At 44.1% G+C, this 8,549-nt stretch overlaps 1 pseudogene; it reads left to right on the top strand.

The window, feature by feature from the left end:
- Positions 1 to 8,195: 8,195 nt before the first annotated feature.
- Positions 8,196 to 8,285, top strand: LOC122898268 (annotated as a pseudogene).
- The last annotated feature ends 264 nt before the right edge of the window (positions 8,286 to 8,549 follow it).

The following is an 8,549-nucleotide window of genomic DNA, read 5'->3' as shown; positions in this document are numbered from 1 at the left end:
GCCAATGTTATACTACTTCAAAGGTACAAATCCGTTCTAAGAGTGACTTAACATTTTGGATGCTAATGTTTTCTCCCATTTTCATACTGTGTCCTCTGTAAATAAAATAAGGGACATTCCATGCTGTGGTATATGAAGATAGCATCCAGATTCTTTTGTACTGAGGATAATCAGCGTCCTACTTAAGCTAGATGTCCAATGGTATGTTGTGTCGTGCCTACTGTCATTTCGTTTTCTGCTTGGAGAGCTGGAAAGCAATCATCTCAGACCAAGTGGCTTCGTGTTACCTTGATAGCCACAAGAAATGGGAGTTCTTTTCTTTTTTTAGGAGTTCTTAATTGATTTTTACAGTGCATTCCTGCTTGGAAGTGTCTTTGGTTTTGTATAGCTCTTGCCATTTCATTGGTCCTGTCCAAAGCTATCCCCATGATCTGTCACTGGGAGAAAAAAAAATGAACTCCATCCTTTGTGTTCATGAGCAGATGTGTTGACAGACTGCTGCAGGCGGTTGTGATCTTCCTGGATTGTCTCTTCTAGACTTAGCTTCTAATTGAGCCGTCCGGACACCTACCTACCATTTGGACGTGACCACTGACCTCGCGTCTCCTTCCCCAATCTAGTGATTTCCACATCAGTCCAGGATTGAAAGGAAAAGCTTCTCCCCAGGGATGGGCAGCCTATAGCTCTGTGATCTATTAACCAATCATGTTTATCCTTAATGTCGTGTTGAGGGGGGCAGGGCAGGGTGGGGTGAGACCAAATTGTGAAAAAAGGGCATTTCGATACAAGGAAAGTAAAAAACAACAACGTGTAAATGGTTGCTATGTTTTGGGAAGTCGTCCAAGCAAGATTTTAAGGGAGGAGGTACGGGGTGTTTTTGGTTTTGTTTTTAATTCAGCCGTACAATGAGTAACAAACTAATTAGAAGGAAGTGTGTATAAATTTAGCACCACATTTAAAGGCCAGCAGTAGCTTGGAGGTGAATTTCCTATGTGATGCCAACATTTAATGTTTTTCTAACCTTATATGTTTTAAATGATGAGAAAATCACGGCAAAAATGAAAACATATGTCCTTGTCCCTTTCTGATTTTTTAAAAATTTTTGTTTAAGCCCAATGCAAGGCTCAAACCCCACAATCCTGAGTTCACGACCCAGCTGAGATCAAGAGTTGAAGGCTTAACTGACTGAGCTACATAGGCACCCTGTCCCTTTCTGGTTTTAGGATATATTTCTCACTTAAATTTTGACCATATATGTCCATACATGTGTATGGATACCAGTATAAGACTGACTGACTTATTGAGGGAAAATGTACATAACATAAAATTTACCAATTTAATCATCTTTAAATGTACAATTCAGTGACATTAATGACATTCACACTGTTTTGTTACCATCACCAACATCCATCCTCATAACTTTTTTTATCTTCAAGATAGACTTTTTTGGGGGCGCCTGGGTGGCTCAGTTGTTAAGCATCTGCCTTCGGCTCAGGTCATGATCCCAGGGTTCTGGGATCAAGCCCCGCCTTGGGCTCCCTGGTAGGCAGAGTCTGCTTCCCCCCTCTCCCAGTCCCCCTGCTTGTGTTCCCTCTCTTGCTGTGTCACTCTCTGTCAAATAAATAAATAAGTCAAGTCTTTAAAAAAACAAAAAAAGACAGACTTTTTTGATAGGGGGCAAGTTTAATTCCGCCATCTGGCACTTGCACTTCTTTTAATTCTCACATTCTTTATATCAGGTCGTTCTCATCTTGGTGTATTCTCCAGACTTACGTGCAGAAGTCCAATGTGAAGGAGGTTTAGGTGACCAAATGGGTCAGGAAGATCCTATTCTACTTATCTCCAAAGTAAAGAAATAATTAAAGATGAATTCTGGTTTCATCCTGGAAACACCGTCAGTTAAAAGGTCCCCAAGAAACTGTATTGCTTCTGGGCCACCCCGGTGACTTGCATTTCTTGGATGTGGGGTTTCATAGTCTTGAACCAAAGTCATTTCCACCAAGAGGGGAAGCCACAGAGCCTTCTCTAGGGGAGACCCCAGACCAACCAGTGTAGGATCTGCCCGGCCTCAGGGAAGGGAAGAGGAGGGAAGAGCAGGGAGGGAAGAGCAGCCCAAATCAAGGGGAATTCACATTAATTCTCCAAGGATTTGCCTGCAAAAGAATTGTTGTGAAAATAATCATTCTTCTATATCAGGTGACTTTCTCATGTTTTAGTGGGATTAAAGGAATAGACCATTTTGATTCTGTCCAAGCTAATCTTAGAGAAGAAAAAAAAAATCTGACTTCTGAGTACTCTGGAAATGTTGGGAATTCCATGTTAAAGAAGGTAAATTTTGGGGCGCCTGGGTGGCTCAGTCGTTAAGCGTCTGCCTTGGGTTCAGGTCATGATCCCAAGGGTCCTGGGATTGAGCCCCATGTCAGGCTCCCTGCTTGGTGGAAAACCTGCTTCTCCCTCTACCACTCCCCCTGCCTGTGTTCCCTCTCTCTCTGTGTTTCTCTCTGTCAAATAAATAAATAAAATCTTAAAAAAAAGAAGGTAATTTTTTGAACTGATAACTAAGCTGATATGTGAAAACCTATACGAATACGAATATAGAAATGACTAATTCAGAATTAGTGCCAGCGAGTTCCTCAGATGGTATGATTGTCCTCACAAGAATGTGCTTCACGCTGCTTAAGACTACCTACTGTGTAAAACATAAAAATAGCCATGCATATTTTCATGGATCTAAAACTTCAACAGCCTACTGGATTACTTGTCATTTAGTCGGCTACCGTTTCATTACCTGAGTACTGACCGTATTTAGGCATACTTTTCTCCACAGACATTCAGTTTCTTTCAAGTCCTATTTTCTTCACAAGGATCGTTTTGTAGTCAGACACAAAATTAAATGGGTCCAAATTGTGCAATCACTTTTATGTTACTTGTTCAAAACAGTTGGGTCTTCCCTTAATTCACTTTGGTTTTAATCCCATCCTATCCTATAGGCTGAGGACTGGAAAGCTTATGGGGATTACGTTTATGTTTAATATCAACATGGGTTTGGAAGTAATGGAAAACCACTCACTCCCATACCGGACAGCCCCTGGACCAAAGCGCTCTGTGGAACAGCCAAAGGCGGGTGCTGTGGGTCCGCACTTGAAGGTCACAGACTGTGTGGAATGGAGAGCACTGTTGGAACAAGTGTGGTGCAAACATCTCAGTGGGTGAACCACACGTGGCATTTCAAGTTTTGTCCTGGCTGGTGTCTCTGGAGAAATGCTCTTCTCTGTTTAAGACCAGCTTTTTTGGAGGTGGGGAGGAGGGGTGTGCCTGGCTGGCTCAGTAGGTAGAGCATGTGACTCTATCTAGGGTCATGAATTCAAAGCCCCACGTTGGGCATAGAGATTACCTTAAAGATAAGTAAATAAATAAATAATAAGTAAATACTGAACTTTCCGTATATAATTGATCTCTTGGTCTTCACAGTCAATGTCATTGGGGCCTGAGTTGTTCTTTAAGTCATTTTGCTTCCACCAGCGTCACTTACTTGTGATGATTCTTGGAAACGTTAGTCAAGAAGAGTTCCTAAGATTAAAAAAAAAAAAAATGCTTGCTGTAAGTATTTCCAGCTTTGTCTAGACAGGCTGTAAAACCCATCTGCACCGGGAGCTTATTTAAACCAGGAATGGGTTCCAAGAAGCATTCCTAAGTACGAAATATTTTTTTTCCATTGAAATTGCTTGTTATTTGTAAATAAAGAATTTTCTCTTTTTTTTGCCCCTAATTTATAAAGCCTCACATGGAATATTTAGATGGAACCAAATAGAGCTCGGTGGTTAAAACTAGGTGTGAGTGTAGCATTTTACAGTTTTGTTCACCCTGGAGTTTGGAAAGGGGGCAGGAAGGTCAAATCGGCGATGCAAAGATGCTACGTGCACACCGTATAGCTTTACCCCATCGCACCTAACCAGCGATCAACAAATCTACCAGAACACAAAAGCCTGAGACTTTCCCAGCTCCATTTCCTGTTATCACAGCCATCCCCCAGGACAAATCTGGGAAACAGCTTGGGAACTACTTCACACACCCATCAACATGTGCAGGAATTTTCTCCGGGTGCTGGCTTCTCTGCTGGACTGAGCTCTGTGGAAATGCCCTCAGGGCCAGGTGAAGAGAAGCAGCTGGTGTAAAGTGAACCAACAGTTGGAGCAAAGACCAGAAAAGTTGCTTGAATGTTCTGGAACTTTCACTGTGTGACTCCAAGTAGACACACTGATGACTCCCTTAAATGAAAAAGGAGCAGAGATGAGCTGATGAATGCTGAAAATGGTGTTATAAGATATTCCTATAAGGGCACCTGGGTGGCTCAGTGGGTTAAAGCCTCTGCTTTCGGCTCAGGTCATGATCCCAGGGTCCTGGGATCGAGCCCCACATCGGGCTCTCTGCTCAGCAGGGAGCCTGCTTCCCCCCCTCTCTCTGCCTGCCTCTCTGCGTACTTGTGATCTCTCTCTGTCGAATAAATAAATAAAATCTTAAAAAAAAAGATATTCCTATAAATGGGAGGGATAAATGTATGTCTCTCATCAGAAGCGACCTTTGGCTACCATTTAACACACTAGATCGATGAAAAGAAACCTCATCCTGGTGGATGTGTGAGCCACGTTTAAGGCATTAGTCAGCGGCTGGTAAATGAGAAATTAGTGCTTCCACTTGGTTTAAATTTCACAAGGTAATAATGGAACACTTGGACCTGCTTGTGAGACCAGTTATACATAATAGTTGCTTTTTTGGCTGTCCCTCGCGCAGGTCTTTACAAGCGCAGGTGAATGGAAAGATACTCGACGTACCGTGCAAGAAAAGGAAACCCTGCACAATTCTTTTGCTAGAGCAGGAAGGAAAGTGGCCTTTTCCCTTTGAAAATGGTGCCAGAGCAGCCCTTTTAAAAGTATTCATGGTGAGGGACAAGTTCTCAAATTTTTCAATGCTCTGCAGACTGCCACTTTTGTTGGAATATAGTAAAACTGTTACACCGAGATCAAGTTGCTATCAAAGAAGTTTCTCAGTCCTTCCTCTCAACATCTGTGTTCCTGCGGGCTGGCGACGGAGGGTTCACGGTGTGATGCTGGTCTCGAGAACGCACTTTAATAGCGCTGAAATAGGAGTTTCAGGCAAGAATCAATAGATTCTGATGCTATTTATCTGGGAGTTTGGAATTTTGCATTTGTGCATTTGTGTTGTCGTTTTGTGGGTTTTTGCCGTGACTTGTCCAACTGAGACGCTGTATGCAGTTGCGCTGTGTGCGCCTCGCTCTGGGCACCTCCCCGGAAGGCGGAGGGGGCTGGCACCCCCCCTCATTCATAGGTTTCTACAGTCCCTTGGCAGAAAGCAGCAAGAACCTCATTTTGATTTCGGTTTTTGGTGCTAACAAAAATTTTCATCATCACACTTTATTTCTTTACTAGATATCAGACTCCTGTGGGAAGGGATGTGAGTCTTATATCGATGTGAAGAGAATAGTCCTCACACAAATACCAAATGAGTTCCCCATTGAAAGCGGAAGACGTCTAAGCACAGCTGTTACTACTTAAAGAAGCGAAGACTCTAATAGCGTGAGTATTTCTCCCTGAAATTTCTTTTTATTGATCCAGACTTAAAAAGAGCACGTTTTTAGACGTCCTGGGGAGAGACGCTTCCTGGTTCTTCATAACCTGGCATACTCATCAAGTCAGGGCGACCTATGGAATGACCACAGAGGACATCAGAGGTCAAACCCAGCTTTGCTAACATTGTATCTCTAGTGAGCTTAAAATTAACCAAGGACACTGACTGGACCCAGAAACAGGTTTTTAAATAAATGATGGCTCTTGGAAGAATGTTATGAAGTGGGGGTCATGGACTTCTAAAAAGGAACAGAACCTTAAGGGACCCGGGGAACACACGTGCCACCTTCCATGCCTTTGGACGGAGCCTGACCTCAGCCTGGACTCTGCCGAGCCTCCGGGCAGGTCCCAGGTTGGAGACAGCGATGCAGGGCCAGGCTGCTGTGGCCACGGCAAGCAAGAGGACGGGTGGCCTGGTGGCAAGTGAGAACGGGGGGCATAATTAAATAGCAGGGGTTTCCACCAGACTGTGTTAACCGGATCCCCCCATTATACCTCGTTTCTGATGGTCTTCCCAGCTCCACGAGATCACCGGTCTCCTTGGTCTGTGCAGGACTCATATATTGGTGGGGGGGTATAGAAGAGGGGTCACAGGCTAAATTTCTGCAATAAGGAAGAACTTTTGACAAATCCATGAATTCCAGTCCTGTGTGGGCTTGATTGTGAATGAGAAACGGTAAGGAGCTTGAGTGGCTGCAGTATGATTAGTAGGAAATATTGCCCGAGTCTTGTCAGGAATGCCAGCTCCTGACATACTCCGGGCTCCGTTCCTGCAGCCTGGGTTGCGACGACAGAAGCCCACCGTTAAGTGAGTTGGGTAGGGAGAATCCCATAGAGCACAGGGCAGGACGGGACAGCCTGTTCCTGGGAAGTTGCTTGGGCCCCAGAGAGCCAAGAATTAGGGTTTGCAGCTGTGCCTTTCATGGTTCATGTGAGAGATGGTCTCATCGCTCACGATTTCAGGGCCTCACCGCACACGTTTTCTCTCTGTCTCCCTGCCCCACTCAGTCTGTCTCCACCTCTGTCTCCCAGTCTTCCTCCTCCTGGCACACGAGGCTGCTCCTACCACCGAAGGAAACTGCATGGTCGTCCCTCAGTTCAAACTCCCAAAGAAGCCGATTGGCTCAGCCCACGCATGGCCTTGAACCACACGCCCCGCGCTGTCCAATCATCTGTGGCCCATGCGGGAGGACAGCGTGTCTCTAGCGCGTGTTCAAAATTTCTGCGAAGCAGGCATGAGCAACGTGTGCCTTGAACCGTATCTATCGTATGTGGAGATTTTCATAGCTCAGGGTCACGCGTGAGTGACCTTCAGCGGTGGAAGAACTAGCTCAGATCACCGTACAATTAAGGTTAGTAATCTCATCAGTGAGCATCCTCACTGATAAAAATGTTAGTGAGCTCACTGGAGAGGAGCAAAGACAAATGGGTGGCACCAAGGTGGCAGGGTAACCATCAGGCAAGGTTGCCCTCCTGAAGTAGTCTTCTTGGTGGCCAGGGTGGAAGATAAAAAGAAGAAGACTTTGCAGGTGTCCAGAGTAATTACCTTCAGGTGCAAGTTTCTTGCTGCTGATCTGCTTAAATAGATGGTAAGATACACGTGGGGTATTTTAAAAGCGCAGACCAGGGTTGCATGGGTGGCTCAGCTGGCTGGGACTCTGACTCTTGATTTTTGGCTCAGGTCATGATTTCGGGTCCTCAGAACAAGCCTTGGGTGGGGCTCTGCGCTCAGCGCAGGTCTGCTGGAGATTCTCTCCTTCTCCCCCACCTCCCCACTCGGACTCTGTCTCTCAAATAAATAAACAAATCTTAAAAACAAAAACAAAAACAAACCAAAGTCCTGTGAGCTTTCCTGCAGTGTTTTGATGTGAACGGATTACAGGCGCTCCAAACCTTCCCTGGGTGCATTTTCAGCAACCCTTCTAGTTTGCAGTGGGTTAGCTCCATAAAGCATTCTGGCTTAGCACTTCATGTTGCAAAGGTTGGATTTGGCATTGTCTACTTCCTCCAGGTTCCATGACGACTTCCTTAATTTGTTATTCTCTTTGTGCCACGGGTAGGACATTTCCATGGTAGTGGAAGTTGGCTCCCCCACTCTGAAGTGTAAGCCTGAAGGTCAAACCTGGTTGCCTGAAACCTCATGCACAGAATTCCCAGTGGCTCTATCAAAAGTTCGTTTTGTGTTTACTGTAATGAAATATTGTTTCCCCATGCCTATTATGACTTCTACAGGATATTATGTTTGTTAAGACACAGCCTGGGGCCAGGAAACAGAGTACTCAGACCCTCAGAAGTGTAAACCTGGTGATGGTTCTCACTGGTCAGATTGCATTTGTGGTTTTCTAGCCATTAAGTAAATAAAAACAGTGGGAAAACTTTGGAGGACCTCATGGTGGATATCAGAAAAGATAGTCTGGTATTGTAAATGAGTAATCCACTAAATTTATTTCTGGACCAGTATGTATTGGACACATTAAACTTATCTGCATTTCGAAGATTAACAATGCTGCTAAACTAAGCCAAGGGCACTTTTGGCTTAAAGAAAGCCATGTGCTTCTGCAAGCACATATACTAAAACTGGAGCAATGTAGAGATTAGTGTGGCCCCTGCATGAGGTTGACATGCAAATTCCATATTTTTATGTAGTCAATAATATTGTAATAATGTGGTATGCTGAATGATGGTAACTATACTTATTGTGGTGAATGTTGGGTAATGTGTAGAATTGGTGAATCACTATGTTGTATACCTGAAACTAATATAATATTGTATGTCAAATACACATCAATAATAAAAACTAAAATAAATACAGAGAAGAGGAAATATTTCTTACAAGTTAATGATCATCAAGACCTAATGAAACGTATAAATATGCTGAACAGTGCTATGAAAATCACAATAACA

This window comes from Neovison vison, chromosome 1 (assembly GCF_020171115.1).
Source record: "Neovison vison isolate M4711 chromosome 1, ASM_NN_V1, whole genome shotgun sequence".
Classification (NCBI taxonomy): Eukaryota; Metazoa; Chordata; class Mammalia; order Carnivora; family Mustelidae; genus Neogale; species Neogale vison.
The sequence above is the reverse complement of the archived record's forward strand: the minus strand, read 5'-3'. Positions and strand labels throughout refer to the sequence as shown.